Consider the following 12,666-nt stretch of genomic DNA (forward strand, 5'->3'; position numbering starts at 1 on the left):
GAAGCTGAGATTAAATGTAAATACATATACAATATTCAATTACTAGTCAAAGAGAGAAATGAAAAGGCAACCTGATAGTGTAAGAAATCATAATTCTATTTTTGTTCCTGAAAAACTATTTTAGAAAGAACACTCCTCTTTAGAAATAAATATGCTCAGGACTTCCCTCGTGGCATAGTGGTTAAGAATCTGCCTGCCAATGTAGGGGATACAGGTTTGATCCCTGGGCCGGGAAGATCCCACATGCCGCGGAGCAAATAGGCCCATGCACCACAACTACTGAGCCTGAGCTCTAGAGCTCGCGAGCCACAACTATTGAGCCCACGTGCCACAACTACTGAAGCCCACGTGCCTAGAGTCCACACAGTGCAATGAAGAGTAGCCCCCGCTCACTGCAACTAGAGAAAGCCCATGCACAGCAACAAAGACCCAATGCAGCCCAAAATAAATAAATAAATTCATTAAAAAAAAAAAGAGGGCTTTCCTGGTGGCGCAGTGGTTGAGAGTCCGCCTGCCGATGCAAGGGACACGGGTTCGTGCCCCGGTCCGGGAAGATCCCACATGCCGTGGAGCGGTTAGGCCCATGAGCCATGGCCGCTGAGCCTGCGCGTCCGGAGCCTGTGCTCCGCAACGGGAGAGGCCACAGCAGTGAGAGGCCCGCGCACCGCAAAAAAAAAAAAAAGAAAAAGAAAAATAAATAAATAAATAAATATGCTCAATATTTGTTAAATGTTTTTGGTGTACATATCTTTGAATATATTCAACACAATAGGTAACCAGAATCAAAGGGATGTATATACCTTAGACTCCTTAAAACCTATTTTTGGAAAGTACCAATCTTTAATTTATTTTCATATTTCCTATTATCTTAAATTAGTAATAAACTTATTTCATTACATAACATGTAGTAACACAACTTTCTGGAATATCTATGACTATCCCAACAGAAAATTAAGCTAATATTTCACTTGTTTATGCAAAATTTGATTTATTCTGATTCCACCAAGTAATTTTTCCGAGTGGAACGTGAAATATCAGGATATACACTTACATTTCTTTGACACTATATTTTAATAATTGAAACATATAATCATGAGTGAAATCCAGAGAATTATTTCAAATGTGTTGCTAAGTTCTATGTCCTTGAAAGGATACTATTATTTTTACAGCAAACAGGTCACTCTTTAGGAAATATCCCTTAAAAAAACTCTTTAGTGAAAACATTGTTTGAAGATTATAATCAATGTTTTAAATTTTACTTATATTTTCTTTCCATATTCATCAATAATATGAATTATATGATTTCCATAGTGTGAAATGAAAATTGTTTAATAAGTGGAACATGACAAGAACCACAGTAGAAGGTAGAAATTTACTGAAATGTTCCACCACAGTTAAGGGGAGGGGAAAGCTATCATATTTTAAACTTTGATAACACAGTAGAAGGTCAAGATAGGCTCCTGCTCCCACAGTTGGGTAAGAAAAGGTCTTACTAGGTGAGAACTAAGATTATTGCTGAGAAAATTGAAAGCAGCAATGCCTAAGTCTCATATATAATACCCAGCTTCATAGCAGGTTCTTTAAGGGACTGAGATATAAAACTTGCCAACTTCCACCCAAATTCTTAGTGAGTTTTAATTTTAAGGTAAGAACTTATAAATAATTAATTTTGAATAGTAGCAACTGAGGCATGGGAAATAATAGATAACCGTTTGCAAGGCATAAAATATTTAAGTGTTTACCTGGGTTTCTGAATTTGGGGTCTATATTTCAATGTAAGTAGTTTCCTTTGTGATCCTACTTATTTACTTTATTTTACCTTATGTATTTCAAAATATTATTCTAAAAAGGGTAAACAGATTTTACAAGACTGACAAAATCAAGCCATATACAAGTTAGGAAACACTGACCTGTATATTTAAATCTTTCTTAGGTAAATAATTTGGTTGTCTTTTAAAAGTGATTTAATATCTGTCAGAATTCTATTCTTAAATAGTTTACATTTTCTGATATGTTTATAATAGTTCAGAGTTTGTATGTGCCATTTACCTGGATAGATACAGATTATAGCTCTGCTTATTTAGTGGCTGCTATTCCAAACTGCAAGCATTTGCAGAGGATACTCCACAAATAGAGCTAATTCATATTTTTTTAAACCACAGAATTTATTTTCTTACAGCTCTGGAGCCTGGAAGTTCAAGATCAAGTAGTTGGCAGGGTTGGTTTCTCCTGAAACTTCTCTCCTCGGCTGGTACATGGCTGTCTTCTCCCTGTGTCTTCACAACATCTTTTTTTTTTTAACATCTTTACTGGAGTATAATTGCTTTACAATGGTGTGTTAGCTTCTGCTTTATAACAAAGTGAATCAGCTATACATATACATATATCTCCATATCTCCTCCCTCTTGTGTCTCCCTCCCACCCTCCGAATCCCACCCCTCTAGGTGGTCACAAAGCACTGAGCTGATCTCCCTGTGCTATGGGGCTGCTTCCCACTAGCTATCTATTTTACATTTGGTAGTGTATATATGTCCATGTCACTCTCTCACTTTGTCCCAGCTTACCCTTCTCCCTCCCCATGTCCTCAAGTTCATTCTCTATGTCTGTGTCTTTATTCCTGTCCTGCCCCTAGGTTCTTCAGAACCATTTTTTTTTCTTTTTAGATTCCATATATATGTGTTAGCATACGGTATTTGTTTTTCTCTTTCTGACTTACTTCACTGTGTATGACAGACTCTAGGTCCATCCACCTCACTACAAATAACTCAATTTCGTTTCTTTTTATGGCTGAGTAATATTCCATTGTATATATGTGCCACATCTTCTTTATCCATTCACCTGTCGATGGACACTTAGGTTGCTTCCATGTCCTGGCTATTGTAAATAGAGCTGCAATAAACATTGTGGTACATGACTCTTTTTGAATTATATTGACTGACACTATTGAAACAAGACCCAGTATTGTAACAACCCAGCTTTAAAAGCATATGATAGTACATGCAGATTTGATGAGGATTTCTAAGGGAAAAATCATTTTATAATGATCAAGTGAAGTTGTACGTTTTCAATCATTTTTCCTCTCGTATAGTCGCCTTTGAAAGATTTTTTAATTTCCAGGTATCTGGCACAGTTTCCTACTTATTTCATCACCTTTGCTACTTACTTCTCCTAGTCTCAAAGTACATGGGAGTTACGCAGTGTAACAGAAAAGAATAGGCCAGTGAGCATTTTCTTTCACTTATATACAACCATTGCAATGATACAACTCCAGATCAACATAAGCTCAATGTAGACTATCTCTCTAAATACGATAGAAGAATACTAAAAAAATGAAAAACAAACATCACAGTGCTTCAAAGTATTATTCAGATATCAATGAAAATTGTCCTAGAATGTAACTCAGACTTTAGAGTCTATGTTAAATCAGACAGACTTATTTTGCATTTATACTGTAAAGATAAGTAAATGTAATAGGGTTTTTTTTAAATAGACTTGTAAAAAGTAAAGCTACTTAGGAATTACTATTTTTTCTTTTTTATAAAGAAATTATTTCTTTATAAAGCTGAAATCTTAAAAATAAATTTGGATGTATCTCTGAAGGACAAGAAGTATAATCTCATGTTTGGGGCAAGAAATGACTTCCTACATCTATATTATGTAATATAGTAAGCTGATTAACAGCAGCAGCATTATACTTTGGATAAAACACCTTCAACGTTTAGAGATTGTCTGAGCATTAGCTGCATAATTGAAGAAATAAATATATTACAGAATTTTAAAATGAGATATTTTAGGGTAATTAATATAAAATATGTTATATATTTGTATAACATATCAAGTAATTTAAAGCAATTATATGATTCAACTCTATAATTTTCATGCTCATCATATTGTGCAAGGTACAGTTTAACTTTTTAAAAACTCTATATTATTTCAGCATTGCTTCCAAAGTTAAGAGAATTGCAAGTACACAAAATACCATGGTAATAAGTACATATTCAGAAATACTTATTTACCACGTGTATGAAGAGTAATATTTTATTATTTTGGAGGAAGATAGATTAATTTTCATTAGGCATGACAGCATTTTTTTTTTTACAGAACATTTCTGTTCAGTTAAACATTAAATTCTGTATGTTAGTTAAAAGTAAATGATTTTATTCAAAAATAACAGCAATATCTAGGGTCAGCCAAGTTAATAACAATCTAACATGTGAAAATGGTAATAATACACATATTGATGAGAGAAACCAAACACTTTTAATGTAGAAAAACATGTTACTATTTCTCATAACCCTATTTTATCAACAAAAAGAGAAGTAAAGTGTTCCCTTATCTATAGAAGTATTTTCTAAAAAATAGTCAATGTTGGAAACAGCAAGAAGAAAAGATTATCCCAATTTTGTCCAGAACAATAAAGATATATTGTATTAGTAGACATGCACACACAGAAACATGTAAAATATAAATATCTTGAGGATATTTTGAGTATTTTATTAGTAGTTATAGCAGTTATAGTAGTTATAATTCTCAATGTTATTTCATTTTTACTTCAAAAATAGCAGAAACAAAAAAATAAGCAAGATTATTTACTCAGCAACTACAGCAAATTAATACATCTTTAAAATATGTTTTTTGGGGGCTTCCCTGGTGGCACAGTGGTTGAGAGTCCGCCTGCTGATGCAGGGGACACGGGTTCGTGCCCCGGTCCGGGAAGATCCCACATGCCATGCCGCAGAGCGGCTGGGCCGTGAGCCATGGCCACTGAGCCTGCGCGTCCAGAGCCTGTGCTCCGCAATGGGAGAGGCCACAACAGTGAGCAGCCCGCGTATCGCAAAAAAAAATATATATATATATGTTTTTTCAAAATCCTGAGAGATGATATAATTATCACCTATCTATAAAATTCTTATTTTACTAAATAGTTTCCATTTTCAGTGGATGTTGAAGTATAATACCATTCTGTTAACTGTAAGAAATTCAAGTTATCTCACTAAAGCATTGATAGTATGTTTTCCCTTCCCAGGTCCTCAAAGATTCCATAAAATAACAAACATCTTAAAGATGTATCTCTAAAGAACCAAATTATGCACTGCTATTGTATGACATGAGTAAATGTGATTAGGCATATTCCTCACTCTAGAATACCTGAGTGCCATGTTCAAAAGTTTCATTGGTCAACTTTGAACAATTCACTAGCATTTCTTTTGTTTGCTAGTTTTACATGGATAGTGGAAACTCCTCATATACACTGCTGCCTGCTGCCCCTAGCTGTTACTTCATAATGTCAGTTCAAATCACATAGAGGTAGTAGTCAGAGGACTGATTAATCCCCTCCTAAATACACATACATACACACAGAACAAAAGGTATGCACATTTTCAGGCACAAATACTATCTGCCTCAGTCACTAATGATGACATGATGTCTAACAGTCAAAATTACTAGAAACACCAAAAAGCAAGAAAGATAAGGCCCACTGTCAAGAGACAAAGCAATCAACAGAGTCAGACTCAGCTAGGACACATGTTGGGACTATCAGGCAGGGAATTTAAAATATTATATGATTAGCATGTTAAAGACTATCTTAGAAAGGATGGACAATGTCTCCTGCATGAAAAGCTGAAGAAATATCAGCAGATAGACGGCAACCATAAAAAAGAGTCAAATGGGAGGCCAGTGGTGAAGAAGGACGCCACATGCTGTGCGGTCCTGGGCCTGGCACACAGTGGGTGGGATGAAGACGACTTCTGAGTAGCACTTGGAGGACACAGTGAAGAATCCATCCATTGATGGAGCCCTGGTCACAGATTCACAGGGACTTAACCTGGGCTGCCGTGGGACCCGGTCAGATGAGCAGGCTTGGGTGATATCTGTTCTAGCCCAGCAAGCAGCCAAGCTAACCTCTGACCCCACTGATATTCCTGTGTTGTGTCTAGAATCAGACAATGGGAACATCATGATCCAGAAACACAAAGGCGTCACAGTGGCATTGTACAAAATGGCCTTCTGACGTCTCATGTCAGTTCTCCAGAAGCCTGTGATAGGGACTACTGTCTACCTATGTTAATTATCTTAAAGAGTTATTAGAGTTTCAATAGTTAGGTCATTCATTTAATATGCATTGGACATTTTTCTATTAATTTTAGAGTAAGCACTTTTTGACATTGTATGGACTGACCTATCAAAATGTCAGTAAGAAAAGATCTTGTTTTGAAGCAACAGGTCTAGATCACTTTGTATATAGAATTGTTATGGTCAATAAATCTGGTTGGAGGGGAGAAAAAGAGTCAAATGGAAATACTAGAAATAACAGAAAGTAGAATGTGGTAAAATGTTAGAAAATTAGCTTGGAGTCAGTTTATAGAGATCTTAAACATCTAGTTAAGAGGTTAAGACAGGGTTTAATTTTCAATGAGAGTGACCAAAAAGTTCTGAACAAAGGTACTTTTTAAGTAATGAATTAAGAAGATGACTTCAGCAGTAGTGTATGGAATGAATTAGAGTAGGAAAAGGCTGACTTGTAGTAAAAGTTTGGAAACAGAAGAAGGTATGGATGACAAACATAAATCACAATGTACAAAATATACAATATACAGAATTATACAGACAGAATTTTAGGGTTAGAAGGAATCTCAGAAATTGCATAATTCAATCTCTCTCATTTTAGAAATAAGCAAACTAAGGCTCACAGAAACTTGGTCAAAGTCACACAATTAGATATTTTTTGAGCTGGAATTTGAATTGTGCTTTCTTGGTTCTAAAGCCTGTTAACTTCTTTGACCAGGGATGGTTTTTTTTTTCCTCTATATAATGTTTGGCAAATCACCATATGAATTAAATGAAAGACATGAATAAACCAAGGAAAGAGCCTGAAATTCCCAGCCTCCAAAATGAAAGGATGATCTATTAACAGAAATAGAAGAATTCTTGGGAAGAACGAGAGTAACTTCAGGTTTGGACTTAAATTTGTGAAGCGTTGCAAGAATATTCTTGTACAGATGTCAGTCAGATAATCAGACAGTTTGAGAAGTCACTGTATTATATTAATATTTCACTATTCATTAGAGAGGCTAAAAAGAGAAGTGGTTAATAATGGCAGATGCAAGGACATAACAAGGATAAATATGTGTAAAAAGATACAGCAAATAAGAACCATGGAGAAAATCATTTAAAATAAAGTGCTGGAAGCAAAGATCAGACTGTAGAGGGTTAAAGCTTAGGAGCTGATGAAGGAGTGGAGAAAGCATATGTAAAAATACATAGTCAAGAAACATGACCTAAGTAAGAGAGAGAAATTGATCATTCTCAAGGGAGCTTGAAGGTGTGGCAGAATAGAAAGAAGGCATTATCAAGGAGATTTCAACAGTCCTCTGTAACAACAATTTGAGGAAAAACAAATTAGTAAAGTAAGAGAGATTGAAATGTAAGGGAAACAAGAAATAATGAATGGAGGAAAATTCCAGAGAAATTAAGAAAGCATACAGTCAGAAACACAAATAGATTACTTGTGATGGAGAAGAAAATGCTTCTAAGAGGAAAGTAGGTTTGTAACAATGCAAAGAAATTAAGGCAAAAAGGGGAGGGGTAGCGCAGGAAGTGTGAATTACTTAGATTTGATCCCATTCACTAAGGGCTTTCAGTATACTTCTCAGATAGGGCATCTACAGGAAAACATTCTACATTCCACACAGGAATCTCATCCTCCTGTGACTCCACTAGTTTTGTCAGAAAGCTTTCTCTAATTAGGGTCCTAGTCATGGCCCCAAATACCTTAAGAAAAGACCATTCACTGCCTCTCTTCAAACGCTATGGCATCCCTCAGCACTACTCTAGCCTCAGGTCAGACCCTTCCCAGAACCTAACTCAGTTCTGGCACCAAAACAACTTCCAATTCTGGCACCAAAACAACTTAGGATAAATTTAGGATAGTTGAGGTATAGCACTTCTATTTAAGCATCTTATCTCTGTAACTCTTAGTATCAAGTAAAGGGCAAGCCCAATTGCCCCCTGATATCTTCTCTCTAAATTCTTCATTTCTTGTACTCTCTTCTGTACCACTTTAATCTTCTCTGATTCTCTTAGCTATATTTTCAAGAATCCTTATCCACTGTTAACTAACTTCCTTACGTCATCAACCATTCTGTAGAATGGTTTCTGCATATCCCTACCTTAAATAACATTTAGCTCAACGCTGCAGACTCTCCTTCCAGTGTAACTCTCACCTGCAGAAGCTACTTATTCTTTCACATTTCAAAGTCCATGGATTTAGGAGAGATTGGTTCCCTAGAGACACTCTGGCCATTACTCTCCCACTGTAATGTACATGTCCTTATTTCTATTCAGCATGCCCCTTGGCTATAAGATCCATTATTAATTCAGGTTGCTAATATCTATCCCACTTCCAATCACTATCCCTTAGTCATTGATAATTTGAGGAACTGGGTGTCTGCCGTCTTCTTTACCGTAATTCCTATGGTAATGCTAGGAGATTTCAATGCACGTGCAGAAAATTGTTCAATAATCTTGAACCACAACTCTCGGATCTTCAAAACTTCAATAATTGTCACTTTTTTCCTGCATCAGCGCTCCCTCCTAGGGAAACACTGTGGATCTTAGAATCCAATGAAACTATTTAAACTCAGAAATATTAAACTCCAATATCTCAAACTGATGACAATCATTATTTCTGTCAGGTGTTTTATAATCTCACTCCCAATTTACTTAATCTCCATTTGATACTTTTTGTTCCTTGGTCCAACCAACTCCTGCCAGTATATAGCACCCTCTTTGCTTTTCTTCCATCCTTCTCATCCTAGACTCTGTGACTGATCATCTGAACCCCTCCTGTAAAAACACGCAGATTCCCTTTTATACCAAATCTTCCAAACATTCATCAAAACCCTAAAATTGGTTCAATTCCATAATCTGATTCTTCAACATCTAGGCAACTGGGTATTGCTTAAGCAAAGCATACATTCATACAGGTTGGCACATTACAAATTCATGGTTTCCAACATTTGCCGTGGTTGCATCACCAAAAATCTTTTTACTTATATTTAATCAGTACCCATCAGTTTTTACCCAACAACTATTTAAACTTTCTCATTTTCAATCAAACATCGTATTCAACCTCCGGGAATCCTCAGGAATTTGTCTCAAAAACAATCATGTAATCTCTATTACAGCAACAACAAAATTGAGGTTATCAAACAAAATTACCTTCAATTTAACATCCTTTAAAAACTTACTTAGTTCCAACTCTCTCGTCTATTTTCCTCCTGTCTCAATGGTAAATAAGAGCTTGTTTATGTTTACAAACTCCACCTGTGTGGCTAGCCCTACCTACTGCTCTAAGACCTTTCTTCCAGTCATCCTCTTTTTTTCCTGTGTTTTCAACCTATCTTTTTTTCCTAAAGCATTCTTTCCTCCAAGCCTATCAACACAGGGTATATTTCTTATTCTAAAAGAAAGAAACCTACTCTGGTATCACATACCCCTATCTAATACTTCTCCTCCACACTCTTTTGGTGTATTTATTTTCTTATCTCTCAGTCATGCCTCAGGCCACTGAATTCTGCCTTTCTTCCCTCACTACCCTTCCAAAATCATCAGTGGAAGTCACCAGTGACTTCTCCCTTGACAAATCAACGGGCGTTTTTCCTTTATTATTTTTATTGCTGACATTATTTCTTCTTTCTTAAAACTCTCTAATTTTTTAGCTCTATTCTTCTTACTTTTCTCATTCTTCCTTCACTATGTCCTTCAGAAATTTCTCTTCCTTCATCTACCACTTAAATGATAATGTTTCCCATGGCAGAGGAAAACTCCTTGGCTCTCATTTCATGGGTAGCCCTTCTGGTTGATTTCACTTTCACTTTGTGGCTACTTCCCACTAGTAGTAAATTTACTCGCAAATTGCTCTACGTAGACTACATTACTTTAAGCTTGAAAATTATTTATTTTACTCCTTGCTAGAGGTTTCCTCTTAGCCCCCTCAATAATTCCAAAACTGAACTTGTCTCTCACCGAAACTGATTCCTCTCCTAACAATTCCCCCCATCTTTTTAAGGTACCACAGGCACCCAGTTACCCAAGCTGTAAGACTAGGAGCGTTTCTTGACTCTTGGTTCCCCCACAACATCCAAATCCCATTGTTTACCAAGTATTATTGATTTTAATTGATTAACTCTCATCTTCTATCTCTCCATCCACTACCTTACTTAGTTCAGGCCCTCAAAGAGTTTCTGCTGTCCTAGAACAAGGCAAATACCTCGGTATGTGCTTTTCTTTTCCATACCCTTTTCTCTCAAATCAACCACCCACAGAGTCTCTAGAGTAATTACTCTAGAGTGAATAAATGTATTATAGCCATCCCCAAACTAAAAGTCTTCAAAGTACCTCTATCACATACAGTCTTAGACCTAAGTTCCTTAAGAGAGTATACAAGGTTATTCATAATCAGGACTATCTCTATCATTCCAGATTCATTTCTTGCTATTCCCTGCCTTGTGGCTAATGCTCCAACAGCACTAAAACACGGTGTTTATTACTTTAGTAACTTTGCTCATATATTTCTTGAAAATTCCACCAACATCCTACCTTACCTCCCCCTAAATAATTCTAATCCTTCCTTTAAGATAGAGCCTAGTTGTCATCTCCTCCATCGCATTTTTATGTAAAAGTTGCCACGTTGTCCACCAGCAATGTCAGTGATTCCTTAATATGCTATGTATAGCTTTAAGTAAAGATAATTACTAGGAGGAAAAGTAGGGCTGGGGGTAAATTTTAAAATATAAAAGATGTATTTATTGAAATAAAGGATATATCTTAAAGGGAAATCAATAAAAGGTAACCTGATATCCATTCTAAATATGTTTGTTTAAATGTTGAATGTGTTTTAAAATACACAATGATCAGAGATAATTTTGCACTGGTCAGCATAACCTGTTCAGAAGAAAAAGAAGTTTTGATTCTTAATATTAGTTAAATATTTGTTTCCTGAAGTAATATAAAAGAAGTTTAGCAAACATTATTTAAGCTTCTCTTCATCTGTTCCAAAGAGAAAGCACTCATAATATTTCATTTTACAAACATGAAACAGAGAGACCAATTGTTCTGATTCTTCACATATTGGAGATGCCATGTTGAGTTTACTACATTTATTCTATTCAGGAAATTCCAGATTTCATACAGCCAAACTATGGTCTACTTGGAACTATTAACATATATTTATTCACAGAACGGGAATTCCCGACCATGATAGTTAATGCCACCTTGAAATCTAGACCAGGAAACTGGATACTTAGAAAGTTGGTGCCAATTTCTTTTTATTCTTTCCACAATCCTCAATAAAGAGGTCACTTTTCCTTTAAATGTTCAGTTATTTTTTCTCAAGTAGGTAGTTAGGGAGAACTTGGGTAATTTAGATAAAAAACCATTTGGCAAGAGACAGAGATTGATCCACATTTGGACTTTGTCAAATAGGTAAAAGCAGAACAATGTAGCAAGGGAACTGAGGATATTTCTGAGAATGGATTCAACCTCTGGATATGTAAGTAAGTAAAGAAAAGTGGAGACTAATTGGGAAAGGTAAATGGGTAAAGAGAGTGGAGTTGTCTATTGAGATAAAAGAACCAATGAGTTAAAAGTAACTCAATGAAAGAATAAGAAGGAACCATGTGTAGTTCTTGTCCAAGAGTGAAGTATTTTGTATTAATTGTAAATGGAAAGTAACCTTTAAAAATTATATAAAATATTAAATTTTTTAAAAAAATTAAAAAGATTTCAAAGGTAGAACAATTTCAAGTGACGATAATATTCAGAGCATGGTCATGGGAGTGACTGAGTGAAGTAGAACTGGGGGTAAAGTTCACTACCTCTAATTTGAGATGGTCAAGGAAGTGAGTGGGTGCTGAATAGATCATTCAGGTGAATGCTAACAGCACTCAGGCTCATGGCAGAAATTGTGATAAAGAGGAAAACTAAAGCCACATGCATAAAATAGCATAACCAAGAGGTCAACAGATGATATCAATGTGTAAGGGAAATGGGTGATTGTGTTCAGTTGTATTACCTACAAAGGTTCAGGGGTTAAACAAGAAAGCATGGAATGTTACAGTAATAAATAAAGAAGAAGGGATAGGTGACTAGAAGAGTTTTTATATTTTCAACAATCCCCAGAATCTCATAGTGGATTTAAGTGGGAGTCAGCGGGACTGAGTAACTCAGGAAGTTAGCAGAGTGAAATTAATGATCAAAGTCACTTTAAAAAAAAAACAAAGGAAGGAAATATTAAGCTGAATGTTCAGTACAGCATTTACTACTTCTTTGGAAGAGGCATACGAATGCAATAGGCAAGGAGCCTATAGGTAGATGCAAGGAGTATAACCAACCATACATTCTGGTTCTTGGTTCGGGTAGTAGATTCATAAATGCTTATTTTATTACTATGCTTTGAAACATGCACACATTCTTTTGTATGTGTCAAAGTAATAACGATAAAAGATAATATTTTTAAAAGCAACTAAAGACTGCATTCTCACAAAATCTATCCAACTTTTCCAGAGTAGGTATACACTAGACTCACAGATTTGAATCATTTCAGTGACAGCAAATCTTATAGTAAGTTATTTGATAACTTGTTTTCTAAAACTGATTTTTTTA

At 35.6% G+C, this 12,666-nt stretch overlaps 1 protein-coding gene and 1 pseudogene across 49 annotated transcripts in view; one reads left to right on the forward strand and one right to left on the reverse strand.

Moving 5' to 3' along the window:
* The window catches only part of RIMS2 (regulating synaptic membrane exocytosis 2), a 572,125-nt gene that overhangs the window by 188,174 nt on the left and 371,285 nt on the right, over positions 1 to 12,666 (reverse strand). The gene's annotated exons all lie outside the window — the stretch shown is intronic.
* LOC137210667 (ragulator complex protein LAMTOR5 pseudogene) lies at positions 5,738 to 6,013 on the forward strand (annotated as a pseudogene).

The sequence above is a fragment of the Pseudorca crassidens genome, chromosome 17, assembly GCF_039906515.1.
Source record: "Pseudorca crassidens isolate mPseCra1 chromosome 17, mPseCra1.hap1, whole genome shotgun sequence".
Lineage (NCBI taxonomy): Eukaryota > Metazoa > Chordata > Mammalia > Artiodactyla > Delphinidae > Pseudorca > Pseudorca crassidens.